Here is a 14,854-nt window from a genome sequence, read left to right as displayed (position 1 = left end):
AAAACATTCCCCAAACCATAACGCCCCCTCCTCTGTGTGGAACTCCGACGATTGTTGCAGGATATTTATTTTCAGACGTTTCACGCCGATAGAGCATAAAACGAGATTCACCTGAAAAGCCCACCTGTCGCCACTTAGTGCACGTCCAGATGCGGCATTGGCGTGCAAATTCCAGCCTCCATGACCGATGAACTGCGTGCAGCATATGTGCATGAAACAGGCGCCTGCTACGCATCAACGTTCGCTGAACGGTCATTGAGGAGACATTGTTGGCAGCCCGTTGGTTCATCTGGGGCTGTTAGTTGCTCAACAGTTGTACGTCTATTCGCCCATTCACATCTCCGCAGCCGGCTTTCACCCCTGTCATCTATGGCCTGTGGTGCACCACAATTGCCTCGGCTGAGTGTTGATGGTTCTTATCAAAAATAACAAGGCAAAAAAAGAAAAAAAAATCTGTAGCCAAGAATCTGTAAACATACCTTTATTTTAAAAACCTTTCAACAGTCTTTGCTGTCGTCTTCAGGTCTTAAAAAATCTTTGTATTATGATATGTTCATTTAAGCTGTACAGACCTGAAGATGACAGCAAAGTCTGTCGAAACTGGTGTTTTACATAAAGAAATATTTATGTAATCTTGGCTTAGAATGTGCTTCTGTCTTCTCAAAATGAGAAAATTCAAACAAGGTGAAACAGAGGACCACAGAAGACGAGGAATATATCCCTACAACCTCCATGTATGGGGTTTGTCTGAGGATAATCTACATCCAAGTAGTCTTGCAGGCCTTTCTCAAGGTTGTACAATATACCTATTAGTTGAAAACTAAACTAACTTACACTTAAAGAATACAAAAAGATGCATGGATTATATGATCCAGACAAGGTGGTTGTGGATCACCCCTTCCAAGATCCCTCCCTTTCAGCTGGTGAAACCAAGACTATGATAACTACTCTGACATGGACAACAGTACACAGATTTAAAAAGATGATGTACATTTAGTGATGCAGCTTTCTTCATATGTGGGGATAAAAATATTAAAGAGGGTATCTTCAGAACCCATAGTGAATACTGCACCATTCTGTATTGACTTTTTCATGACCTGTTGATGTGTCATGTGCCACAAACAAAGCCAAATCTAATTACCACATACAATAAGAGCACTTCACTTTCACAATTAACTATTCGAAAAACTCAAATATCAGTCACTCTTCTCAGTGATCACTTGGTGGCTGTGGGACGCTGGATTCTGGTTAGCAGTAGTGATGATTTGAGCATCTGGCCTGCGCTACTGTGTGGTGTACACATAATGCACCACCAAATTATTACCTTTTTACTACACAATTAAACCTTTTATCTTCATGTCACACTCCGTGATCCAATGATGGAGCCATTCATCCAGTAGTCTATATTGGGCAATCTCAAATCACTTTTTTTTGACATCCACTACCGATTGCACAAAAAAAAAATCATGCTAATGATGGACTCCTGATATATAGAAAGATATGCAGCTTATCTGTGGTCATTGGAGGGCAAATTGTGGCATGTAAGTAAATAACGGGTCAAGTGCCAAAAAATGAAAATTTGAGTTATAGGTGAAATTCTGCTGTAACTGTCAACGCCAATAGCATATAATCCGATACAAGCACCTAAACAGCGCAAAACAGTATTTACACCTGTCACAAGATGGTACTCACGTCTAACATTAGCAAAGATGTTCATATAAAGCGTCATGCACCCTCTGTCTATGTTATTGTCCTGGTGCGTACTTGTGTGAATTGTTGACAGTTGAAGTAACTCTGTGGTTTGTTTGTAACAATAGGACACTGCTGAAGAAATTATTTTAGGTATATAATACACAATATTGAAAAATGGAAAGGAAAACTGCACCAAAACGGAGGAAGAGAGGTGAAGGTAGCGTTCAAAGTGAAAAGAAGGAATTAACGCGGCAAAGGAAAGGAATATACTCAAAAAGGCAGCCCTGTGATTCCAGCTAAAGAGGCTCCCAAGCATCAGGTAGGCCTTGATTGCCCTTTTAATTTTTATTGGAGATGTTGGGTTCTGCATAAGTTGTGTTCTAGTATTTTAATGTGTTTAATTTGTTACTGAAACAAATTTTGTATAGACAAAAATCATCGTTCTGATTGTGAGGCTATAGTTAACAACTTTACTGAAATCATTTACTTACCTGAAAATACCTAGGCATGTCGACTTAAACATATTATATATACTACTTCACTCTTTCAGGTCTGTAAATGTTAGTTTAAATGCAGGAACTCCCCTGAGTGAACTGCACGAAATAGTTTAAACACGGCGGCACGCGAACAGTTTACAAACTTAGCCACTTCGTTTCCATCCTTGGCCCGAAAGCCAATGATCATACCATTCTGGACGTCTGATAAATCGTTCCGCTTGGCATTACGACAACGACTGCACTGTTTTCAGGATCCCCCCGACACACTTCATGTACCCTCCACTGATAGTGCTGCCAGCTGCCGTCTGTGAGTGGTTATTGCACGCTGACGTCGAACGTAGGCGGTGGTCACATTAATGTGCATGGACCGCGTAAAAATGTCACGGTTGTAAAATTACGTGACAAATTATTTACAGGAAAATGAGAAAAAATTGTAGAAACCGATCTCAGGAAAGATTAGTTTTTGTTACGGGAAAAAGTGTGAATACGGGAGGCAATACTGACACTACTACTTATCTTAGCAGATGTATTGGGGACAGGCAAATATACGTTTCTACCATTTGTAGATTGACAGAAAGCTTTTGAAAATTTTGAATGGAATACACTCTTGAAGATGGCAGGGATAAAATACAGAGAACTAAAAGTTATCAACGCCGTGTACAGAAACCAGACTGTAGTTGTATGTGTCGAAGGACGTGATAGGGGAGCAGTAGTTGGGGAAGGCGTAAGGCAGGTTTGTAACCTATCCATATGCTAGTTAGCCTGTACTTTGAGCAAGCAGTGAAGGAAGCCAAAGAGAAATTAGGAAAGGGAACTAAAATTCAGGGAGAAGAAATGAAAACTTTGACGTTTGAAGATGACGCTCCAATTCTGTGTCGGCCGTTGTGGCCGAGCGGTTCTAGGCTCTTCAGTGCGGAACCGCGCGACTGCTACGGTCGCAGGTTCGAATCCTGCCTCGGGCATGGATGTGTGTGATGTCCTTAGGTTCGTTAGGTTTAAGTAGTCCTAAGTTCTAGGGGACTGATGACCTCAGTGTTAAGTCCCATACTGCTCAGAGCCATTTGAACCATTTTCCAATTGTGTCAGAGACGGCGAAGAACTTGGATATTAAGATGAACGTAATGGATAGTATCTTGAAAAGAGGCTATATTATGAACATCAACATAAGTAAAACACCGGTAATGGGCAGCTGTTTTCATAATGCTGCTGATAGTCCCGGACGCCGCTGGCCAGAAGAACGAATGCACTACGTCACGAGTGGTGCAAACAATGTCGTCATCGGTCCGTCGAGTGGCGGAAGCAGCTTACGAGGAGTCGTGAGGGCGACCATGGCATAAGCTTAGTGAGAGGTATTTGCCTCAGTGGTATTGTGACGACACTGAAGGCCACTGATGTTTTCCGTAGTCTGCGCTGAGAACTTAGTTTTAGTTAATGGCAGAACGAGTGCGATTGTTTCATTTATTTGATTTTTGCGTGACGCAATTTATCCTTGAAGAGAGTAATTAGTCATAGTTGCCCCGGCTGACGTAGTTTTAAGTTAATGTAGATATTGACTCTTTATGTATTCATAAGCAAGAAAAGGGCTGGAAGTCGTGGAATACTCCTGTAATCCAAGCTACTGGGAGGCCACTGTGTGGGAGAGACCTGTAGCAAACTACGGCTTCGGTAGTTTCGTGAGCTGTGAATCGTTCGTGATGCCTCCATAATGCTCTGGAGCAACCCAGACTGTAGTGCAGAGACTTCGGTGAGTGGCGCTCACAGAGTTAAGAGAACCCGAGCTCACAAATCCTTGAGAAACCGAAGCAATGGATAAATGATTTCTCGGGAAACCGAATCTCATCGACGGGAAACCGTAATTAAAAAATAAGCGAGGCGTAATGGTAACGACTACAGGAAAATTAAAGAGGCTTTTGGAGAAAAGAGAAGCAGTTTTATGAATATCAAGGGCTTAGATGGAAAACCAGTCCTAAGCAAAGAAGGGAAAATTGAAAGGTCGAAGGACTATATAGAGGGTCTATCAAGGGAGATGAACTTGAAGGCAATATTATAGAACTGGAAGAGGACCTAGATGAAGATGAGATGGCAAATATGATACTGGGAGAGGCAATGATAGAGTAGTGAAAGACCTGAGTCGAGTCAAGGCCCCAGGGGTAGACGACATTCCGTCAGAACTACTAACAGCCTCGGGAGGACCAGTCGTGACAAAACTCTTCCATCTGGTGTGCAAGATGCATGAGACAGGCGAGATACCCTCAGATGTCAAGAAGAATATAGCAAAATCAGTTCCAAAGAAAGCGTGTGCTGACAAGTGTGAGTATTGCCGAACTATCAGTTTAATAAGTCGTGGTTGCAAACTACTAACACGAACTCTTTACGGAACAAGGGAAAAACTGTCAGAAGCTTTCCTCGGGGGTGATCAGCTTGGATTCCGGAGAAAAGTAGGAACACGCGCAGCAATACTGACCGGACGACTTATCTTAGAAGATAGGTCAAGATAAAGCAGACATACTTTTAAAGCATTTGTAGGCTTAGAGAAAATCAACAAAATCGAAACAACGATGCGCAATTAGATTAGGAAGCGAGACACTGAAAGTAGTAGGGAACTGTAGTTACTTGGGTAGAAAAATAACTGATGATGGCCGAAGTAGAGATGATATAAAATGTAGACTGGCAATGGAAAGAAAAGCGTTTCTGAAGAAGAGAAGTTCGTTAAATCGAATACAGATTTACGTATTAGGACGTCTTTTCTGAAAATATTTGCATGCAGTGTAGTCTTATATGGAAGTGAAAAATGGACGATAAATAGTTTAAACAAGAAGAGAATAGCAGCTTTTGAAATGTGGTGCTACAGAAGAATGCTAAAGATAAGATGGGTAGATCACGTAACTAATGAGGAGGTACTGAATATGAGATTGGTTGGTAGGACACATTTTGTGCATCGAGGGATCACCTAGTTAGTTTTGGAGGGAAGTGGTGGGGGGGGGGGGGGGGAGAGGTAAAAGTCGAAGAGGGAATGCAGTAAGCAGATTCAGAAGGATGCAGGCTGCAATAGTTATTCGGAGATAAAGAAGCTAGCACAGGATAGAGTAGCACAGAGAGCTGCATCAAACCAAAACTGAAGACCGTGACAACAACAAAGGTAAGCAGCATCTACAGTGGTAACATACTGTCAGACTTGACTGCAACTGAAGAGATGCCAGGTTGTTCATCGTTCAGTGGTCTTCTTGGTCCTCATAAAAGTGGGTTGCAGTCGAATATCCACTTCTTGTAAAAATCTAATAAATATTACGTAGACAGCTGGGGGTAACTTATCGTGTATTGTAATGCTAGCGGATAGAGCAGCTTTGGCCACTGCTAAATAAATTACAAGTTGTTTAAAAAGATTCATCCGATTTCACAAGACTATATCTTCTATATGAATGATGTTAGAAACTTGCAGTAAATTTTAAATTATGCATCGTAGCTAAGAGTTTATCTTGGCGTAATTTTTATTTGCCAGTTCGTGAGATTGCCCTGGGTCAGCTAGCTCGGTTGCCCGTCCGTTACCCAATGTGCGACCAGTCATGATGGCAATAACAAAACAACAAAAAGCGTTTGAACAGATGCACTGTGGCTATAATTGTACGGCTAGCTTTTCGTTGAGAGAACGGCACTCATACAGCTCAAAGCATACGACGATCGCTCAAACAGCTTCAAAACACTTGTTTATGTGGGAGGAAGTAAACCACCAATCAAAGTAGCTCGTACAGTGCTACCAGACCAGATAACAAGTCGAATTGTATCACTATCTAGAGCACCACGAGACAAACACCACACACTAAAAGTAAAAAGTGAATACATAAACATACAGCGAACAACACCTCAAGAAACTGAGTACTCTCGGAGCTTCAAAATTGAAGAACTAGAAGCTGCTCTCAGTGATGTTAAAACGGGTAAGGCGCGTGATTATGATGGAATGCACCCTGAATTCCTGACTCGATGTGGGAAGGAAACGAAGAAATGGCTGACCAAGTTTTACTTATGCATACTAACATCGAGCTGCCTGCCAAAAGCTTTTAAAATTACTGAAATAATTGCTGTGCTGAAACCAAACTAACCGTCAGATAAAGCCAAAAGTTACCGCCCTATCGCTCTTCTCAGCTGCTGCTACAAACTTCTGGAACGGCTACTTCTCAACTGCCTGGGCCCACGAATCCTAGAAGTCATCCCACCAGAGCAGGCAGGTTTCAGACCCAATAGGAGCTGCTCAGATCAGGTTCTAAGTCTAACGACATATATTGAAGCAGGTTTTCAAAAACAAAAAAAGACTGCGGTAGCTTTCATAGACCTAACAGCTGCCTATGACACTGTATGGAAGGAAGGACTTCTACACAAACTGATAAAAGTAAACCCCTGCCGCATGACACTGAGACTTATCAACAACATGCTTTCGGATAGATACTTCCAGGTGATACAGGGTAATGACATAAGCAAACAGAGGAAATTGAACAATGGACTGTCTCAAGGATCAGTTTTAGCAGCAATGCTCTTTAATCTTTACATCTCTGACCTGCCTGAAACCATGTCAAGGAAGTTCAGCTATGCTGATGATATGGCCCTAGCTATCCAAAGCAAGCAGTTTGAAGACACTGAAAACATCCTCACAACTGGCCTAACAAAATGCATGAGTATTTCACCAAATGGAGGCTAATACCAAATCCCAACAAGACTGAAGTCATCTGCTTTCATTTGAACAACAGAACGGCGAGATATGAGCTGAAGGTTCATATGAATAACAGTCAACTGCGATATCAGCCACATCCAAAGTACCTGGAGGTCACTCTAGATAGGACATTATTCTTCAAAAGACACCTGGAAAATGTATCCAATAAAATAAGCTCACGGAACAACCTCATTCAGAGGCTCTGCAGCCCTAACTGGGGAGCAGCAGCAGACACACTACGAACCTCTGCACTCGCCTTACTGTACTCTGCAGCCGAGTACTGTGCACCAGCAAGCATGTGAACAAGGTGGACACCCAGCTCAACGCTGTTATGAGAACCATAACTGGATGCATAAAGACTACCCCACTATATTGGTTTCCAACACTCAGTCATATAGCTCCACCCTCCCTGCGAAGACAGGAAGCTCTGATGAAGGAATACACAAAAATAATGAATAACCCCCTACTTCCTATCCATGAAGCTCCCCCAACTTTGGAATGAATACGACTCCGCTCCAGAAATCCCTCTTTAAGACTGGCCCAACAACTGTCAGCGGCCAACTTCAGCATGCATACTAAATGGCACGAGAGCTGGAGTGACAGAGCCTCCCCTGACAACCGTGAACTTATCTGTCCACCAGAGAAACCTAAGGGCTTTGAACTTCCACGACAGCTGTGGAAAAGCCTAAACAGAATCCGAACAGGACATGGACTATGTGCACACAATCTACACAAGTGGGGAAAGCTTCCCAGTCCTAGCTGTGACTGTGAGGCACCTAATCAAACAATACAGCACATCGCCCAGGATTGTGAATTAAGAGCCTACCATGGAGTCGGGCTGACTTCTTCAACGCAACACCGCCCTGCCTCGAATGGATCGCCAATTTGGACGTCAGAATTTGAAGACTTGTGTAACGCAAAATATCTGCTGTGATGTTACGTTTTATTGTGTTTATGTATTATATTTTATCTGAATATGTATCCTTCACTTATGTATTTTATAGTGTATTTTATCATATAATTTCATAATGTAAAAAGTGTAAACTATGTGTGTAGCGCCATACGCTAAATAAATATGTGGGAGGAAATCCACAGGCCGCCCCGTGTGCTCGTTAAAGACGTGGACCGCTTTCAACACAGATTTGCACGTAGTCCACAAAAGTCTACTCACTGTGCTAGCCAAGAGTCAAACAACCTTCGTGTCCAGAATGAGATTTTCACTCTGCAGCGGAGTGTGCGCTGATATGAAACTTCCTGGTAGATTAAAACTGTGTGCCCCCGAAAGGCAAAGGCCCCGAGTTCGAGTCTCGGTCGGGCACACAGTTTTAATCTGCCAGGAAGTTTCAACCTTCGTGTGTTTGCCTGGCGTGTTCTTCGGTGAGATTTGAGTTTCAAACACTACATGATTCAGTTGTTTCAAGCCCTTCACGATGGTGATAAGCAACAACGTATGGAGGTTTGTGATATCATTTTGGACGTAGAAATGGAATGTGACAGTTTCCTTTCACAGGTAATGTTTAGTGATGCGCTCCACTCAATTCAGTTGGAAAAGTGAACCACCACGACGTAAGAATATGTGGCAACCATCACACACGTACCAAAGTCGAGCACGAGAGAGGTTCTCCAAATCTTCATGTGCTTTCCGCCGAGTCCCTTTTCTTTGTGCAGAAACGACGATTATTGGAACCACATACCTGTATATGTCGGAGATCTGGCTGTTTGCACCATTAAGAGAACAGTACTCAAAACTGATTTTCAACAGGACAGAGCACCGCCCCTTGGCACCTGTATCTAACAAGGGGAGGCCACGACATTTGGAACGCGGATTTACTGCAAACTTCGTACACTCGTAGTGCTCCACGAGGACAACAAAATGTGTAAGCAGTAGCGCGTACTTCTCAAGCGTTACTGAGAAAATCACAAGATAATTTCGGTCGTCAAATATATATCTGTGCGTGGCAATTTTTACCATGAAGCGGGTGCAGCCGAGCGGTGCCGGCACGGTAGCTCAGCGTGTTCGGTCAGAGGGCTAGCTGCCCTCTGTAATAAAAAACTGAGTTAGCGGATCAAAAACGAACTGAAACGGGTGTCTTTCGACGTCCGCCCAGAGCAGATACAACAAACAAAATGAGATTAAAAAAAAAAGAAAAAAGTGTGTTCGCTCAGACCGTTAGCTACCCTTTCTGATAGAGAAACTGAGCTAATGGATCAACGAACAAAACTGAACGAGTGTCATCGGACGTCCGCCCTGAACAAATTCAACGAACAATATAGAACAAAATGTTTTTTTAAAAAAAAAAGTGACTGGCGTTCAAGCCGCTGGATCGCTGGATCGAGTTCTGTTCGTCAGTTTTTTTTTATTTTCAACACAGTCATTTTCTTTACTATTTATATTACAATTGATGTAATGGGAAAATACATGTAATCGGATGAACTTTTATTAAATTTACAATGTTATTTGGCAGTCTACTAATTTTTACTATCACAAATAATATAATATTCATAACTATCGACTAGTAAACGACCAAACACACAAAGTGATACTAAAAATGTATGCATGTCCGAGATTTAAGAAATCCCTTATACCTGGAAGAAGCCCGAAACGACTTGTTACCTCGAAGTTTTGACCGGCACAGACGGCATTCGAAAGATGCACAGTTAATCATCGCTTTCGACATTACGAGCACAAGTTGCAGGATGGTATTTTTCGTAAAAACATGGAAAACACAAAGTTAAACGGCACCAGCTGCATTGAATAAATGCTGTGTTTCCGCATGCTCAAGGTCATTTGACGTTTCCCGTGGAAAAACAAACCTCGTTAACATTTTCAAAAACCTCTCTTTCAGACGATAATTTGGAAGCAAACCATGCATAACGCAATACTTCCTTAAATATCGGCGCTGATAATTGATTATGCAGGATCGAGTGTATTTTAATAGCGTCTTCCGAGAACCAATTTCTCATTCTCTTTCGATTAAATACGAACAGTTTTGAAGACATGGACAAGCATACATACATTTTTCCCATAATATCAATTGTAATATAAATAGTAAAGAAAATGACTGTGTTGAAAATAAAAAGAAAAGCTGACGAACGGAACTCGATGGAGCGATCCAGCGACTTGAACGCCACTCACCTTTAAAGAAGAAGAAGAAGAAGAAAAAAAATTTTGTTCTGTATTGTTCGTTGAATTTGTTCAGGGCGGACCTCCGATGACACTCGTTCAGTTTGTTCGTTGATCCATTTGCTACCGCGCCAGCACCAATCGGCTGCAGCCGCTTCATGGTAAAAATGGCCACACGCAAATACATATATATTTGAGACCGAAATTATCTTGCGATTTTCTCAGTAACACTTGAGAAGTACGCTCTACTGCTTACACATTTTGTTGTCCTCATGGAGTACGAGTCTACGAAGTTTACAGTAAATCCGTGTTCCAAACGTTGTGGCCTCCCCTTGTAAGAGCATTTTTCAACGATGAGCTACCTGAAGGATTGATCAACTGTAAGGGGCGTACGATCTCGCGCTCCACCACTGGTCCCCGAGGTCGGCTGTCTCGCGGTATGCCATTCTTCTTTTGTGGGGCTTTGTGAGAGGTTCTGTCCGTGTGCTTCCCACATAGCAATAACAGTGAATGCAATAACTCCAGAGATGCTCGCAAAAGTACAGTTTGTATGTGTATGAATAAAAGATATTCCCTTGTAAAATCGGATAGCTCTTTTGAAAATAAAAAAGTTCTTAGCCCTATTTTTAAGCTAAAAATTAAGAAAAAGCACCACGAAGGAATTACCCAGAAGGAACAGAAATCGGTAGCTGCGATGTACATGTACACCAACGGCCTTCCCGCAGTGGTAGCACCGGTTCCCGTCAGATCACCGAAGTTAAGCGCTGTCGGACTGGGCTAGCATTTGGATGGGTGACCATCCGGTCTGCCGAGCGCTGTTGGCAAGCGGGGTGCACTCAGACCTTGTGAGGCAAACTGAGGAGATACTTGATTGAGAAGTAGCGGCTCCGGTCTCGGAAATTGACATACGGCCGGGAGAGCGACGTGCTGACCATATGCCCTCTATATCCGCATCCAGTTACTTATTTATTTATTTAACCTGATCAGATTAGGGCCATCAGGCCCTCTCTTACAACGGACCAGTGTTCCACACATGCAGTATTTCACACATCAGAGTTACCTCATGACAATAGTTTAAATGAGAAAATTAGATTACTCTAGTGACAATATGAATAAAGAGTAGTGACTAAGACCTAATAAAGTAAATGCGGCAGTATTTTTACAACAGGTGCTATACATACAGATTATGATAAAAGCAATAATAATAACAGTAAAAAAAAGTCAAATAATAATGATAAACATGACTAAGACCTAATAAAGTAAATGCTGGCAGTATTTTACAACAGGTGCTATACATACAGATCATGATAAAAGCAATAATAATAACAGTAAAAAATCAAATAATAATGATAAACATGAGAAAAATTGGCAATAGTAATGAAGATTTGTGCAGATGTACATTAATATCTTGGTGTGTAAAGTAGATGTTTACTAGTGTAGCGAGTTTTGGGGAAGGGAGATTTAAGGAGGGGGAAAGAGGGAAGTAATGAGGTGAAGTGCATTCATGTACAGAGGAAGGCATTACTGTTGCTTAAGTAGATACGTCATTAACTGTTTTTTGAAGCCGGACACGTTTTTAAGTTCTCTAACATAACGAGGGAGGTTATTCCATAGTCGGGTTCCTGCTACTGTAAAGGACTTGGAGAAGGTGACTGAGCGATGCAGTGGAACACAGAGGATTTTATTATAATGGGAACGTCTGTTTCTGTCATGTTGTTCCGACATGAGCATTAGGGACGAGGAGAGATATGAGGGACAGTGTATATTTATAAGGCTGTAGATGAGACAGAGTGTATGGAAATCTCTGCGTTTGTCTGCACGCAGCCAGGACAATTTTGCATATGCTGGTGAAATGTGATCCAAAAGTCGAACGTCACAGATATATCGGACGCAGGCATTCATGACCAGTTCTAGACGTCGCGAATTTTCCTGAGAGAGGCCTTGTAGGATAATATCACTGTAGTCAATGATTGGGAGTATAAGCGTTTGTACTAATTTCTTTTTCAGATCGAAAGGGAAGAGTTTTTTATATTTTTGTAGGACATGAAGGGATGCTGATGCTTTTTTGCACACTGCAGTTACATGCTCTGTCCAATTTAGATTTTCATCTATTATAACTCCCAAACTCTTTGCTGAGGGAGAGAAGTTAATATTTGTTCCATTTAGGATAAGAGATGGTACGGATTCCCGATGTTTTGGGCTAATGAGCTTAGAGTGACCAACAAGTACCGCTTGGAAACCAACAAGTACCGCTTGTGGGCTCAGGATGACACGCCGGCCGGTCCATACCATTGGGCCTTCATGGCCTGTTTGGGCGGAGTTTTGTTTTTTAGTTTTAGATGTACATGTACGGACAAACAAATGATTATAATTTCAGAAAAACTGGATGTTTTATTCAAGAAAAAGAGCTTCAAAAATTGAGCAATTCAATAAGCGTTGATCCAACTCTGGCCCTTACGAGGTGCGTTTGAAAAGTCCGTGCAAAAATAAAAACTGCTTACATGTTTGGGGTAAACCTTTTTTTATTTTTCGACATAGTCTACTTTTAGACTTATACACTTCGTCCAACGCTGTTCTAATTTGTTGATCCCTTCCGAATAATAGGAATTGCCCAAGTCTGCAAAATAGCTATTAGTTGCTGCAATTACCTCCTCGTTTGAATAAAATCTTTGTCCCGACAGCCATTTCTTCAAATTAGGAAACAAACATTAGTCCGAGGGAGCCAAGTCTGGAGAATAGGGGGGATGTGAAACGAGTTGGAATCTTATTTCCATTAATTTTGCGACCACAACTGCTGATGTGTGTGCTGGTGCATTGTCGTGATAGAAAAGGACTTTTTTGCGGTCCAATCGCCGTCGTTTTCCTTGCAGCTCGGTTTTACCCTCTTCCATATAGTCGATGAGGATTATCCCTTGCGAATCCCAAAAGACAGTCGCCATAACCTTTCCGGTCAAAGGAATGGTCTTCGCCTTTTTTGGTGCAGATTTTCCCTTGGTAACCCATTGTTTAGATTGTTGTTTGGTCTCAGGAACATAGTAATGTATCCATGTTTCATCCACAGTGACGAAATGACGCTTAAAGACCTGCGCATTCTTCCTGAACAGCTGCAAACCATCCTTGCAACACTTCATACGATTCCGGTTTTGGTCAAGCGTGAGTAATCGCGGATCCCATCTTGCGGATAGCTTTCTCATGTCCAAATGTTTATGCAAAATATTATGTACCCGTTCATTCGAGATGCCCATAGCACTAGCAATCTCACGCACCTTTAATCTTCGGTCATCCAGCACCATATCATGGATTTTATCAATGATTTCTAGAGTCGTAACCTCCACAGGGCGTCTAGAACGTTCAGCATCAATTGTGCCCGTATGGCCACTCCGAAAATCTTGAAACCACTTATAAACTGTTCTAATCGAAGGTGCAGTGTCACCCTAATGTTTATTAAGATTCTTTTTAGTCTACTGAGGCGTTTTGCCTTTCATAAAGTAATGTTTAATCGCCAAACGAAATTCTTTTACGTCCATTTTTTGACAATCACTCGACATCCTTGATTCACACGAATGCCAAACACAAAGAAATAGACCAATATGGCTGAAACTTGGTGTGCGTTATTTCCAAAGATGCTACTAACTAAACATGACGTCGATTCACGCCGGTGGTGCCATCTCTCGGACTTTGCACGGACTTTTCAAACGCCCCTCGTATGCAAGCAGTTATACGGCGTAGCATTGATTGATAGAGTCGTCGAATGTCATCCTGTGGGGTATCGTGCGAAATTCGAAATTCCTTCCAGCTGACGCATCAGGTCGTTAAAATCCAGAGTTGGTTGGAGCGCCCTGCTTGAAACGTTTTCGGTTAGGGAGCGATCGGCGACCTCGCTGGCCAAGGTAGGGTTTGGCAAGCACGAAGATAAGCGGTGCGCGGGTGGGCATTATCTTGTTGAAATGAAGGGCAACAAAACGGGGCATAGAACATGGCCGAAGTACCGCTGCACTGTAACGGTGCAGCAGGTGAAAACCAAGGAGGTCTCGCTACGAAACGAAATGCCACCCCAGACCAATACTCCTGGTTTTCGGGCAGTACGGCGGGCGACAGTCAGGTTGGTATCCCGCCGCTGTCCAGTGTGTTTCCTGACATGTCTTCGGCATAGAATATCATTGGCTAGAGTGATGATTCCCGCTTATAACTGAGCCCCGATGACCAACGAAGAAGTGTCTGGAGACGTCCCGGACAGCGGTGGGATACCAATAGTGGGACAGCGAACTACTCTGGTAAGCAGTGCCACGCCGAATAACTTCTTGCATGAGAGCCAGAGGTGGACAAACGCCTTATTGAGCCTTCCCCCAGTGGTAAAACCGGTTCCCGTCAGATCACCGAAGTTAAGCTCTGTCGGGCTGAGCTAGCACTTGGATGGGTGGCCATCCGGTCTGCGGAGTGCTGTTGGCAAGTGGGGTGCACTCAGCTCTTGTGAGTTTCAAACAGTACATGATTCAGTTGTTTCAAGCCCTTCACGATGGTGATGAGCAGCAATGTATAGAGTTTTGCGAAATCATTTTGGTCGTAGAAATGGAAAGTGACCGTTTCCTTTCACATGTGATGTTTAGTGAAGCGCTCCATCAGTTCAGTTGGTACGACGTAAGAATACAGGGTACCCATCACACACTTACCAAAGTAAAGGAGGTACTGGATAGAATTGGGGAGAGAAGAAATTTGTGGCTCAACGTGAGTAAAAGAATAGATTATTTGATAGGACATATTTTGTGCATCAAGGGATAGGCGGTTTTACAAAAACAGAGAAAGAAAAACAACTTTTTGATACAAACATGGGCATCGAAG

The 14,854-nt window shown here is 42.5% G+C and overlaps 1 protein-coding gene and 1 pseudogene across 1 annotated transcript in view; one reads left to right on the top strand and one right to left on the bottom strand.

Annotated features, from left to right (window-relative positions):
* The window catches only part of LOC126203600 (histone acetyltransferase KAT6A-like), a 166,520-nt gene that overhangs the window by 135,154 nt on the left and 16,512 nt on the right, over positions 1-14,854 (bottom strand). The gene's annotated exons all lie outside the window — the stretch shown is intronic.
* On the top strand, positions 10,722-10,839 carry LOC126204763 (5S ribosomal RNA; annotated as a pseudogene).

The sequence above is a fragment of the Schistocerca nitens genome, chromosome 9 (assembly GCF_023898315.1).
Source record: "Schistocerca nitens isolate TAMUIC-IGC-003100 chromosome 9, iqSchNite1.1, whole genome shotgun sequence".
Taxonomy (NCBI): Eukaryota; Metazoa; Arthropoda; class Insecta; order Orthoptera; family Acrididae; genus Schistocerca; species Schistocerca nitens.
The sequence above is the reverse complement of the archived record's forward strand: the minus strand, read 5'-3'. Positions and strand labels throughout refer to the sequence as shown.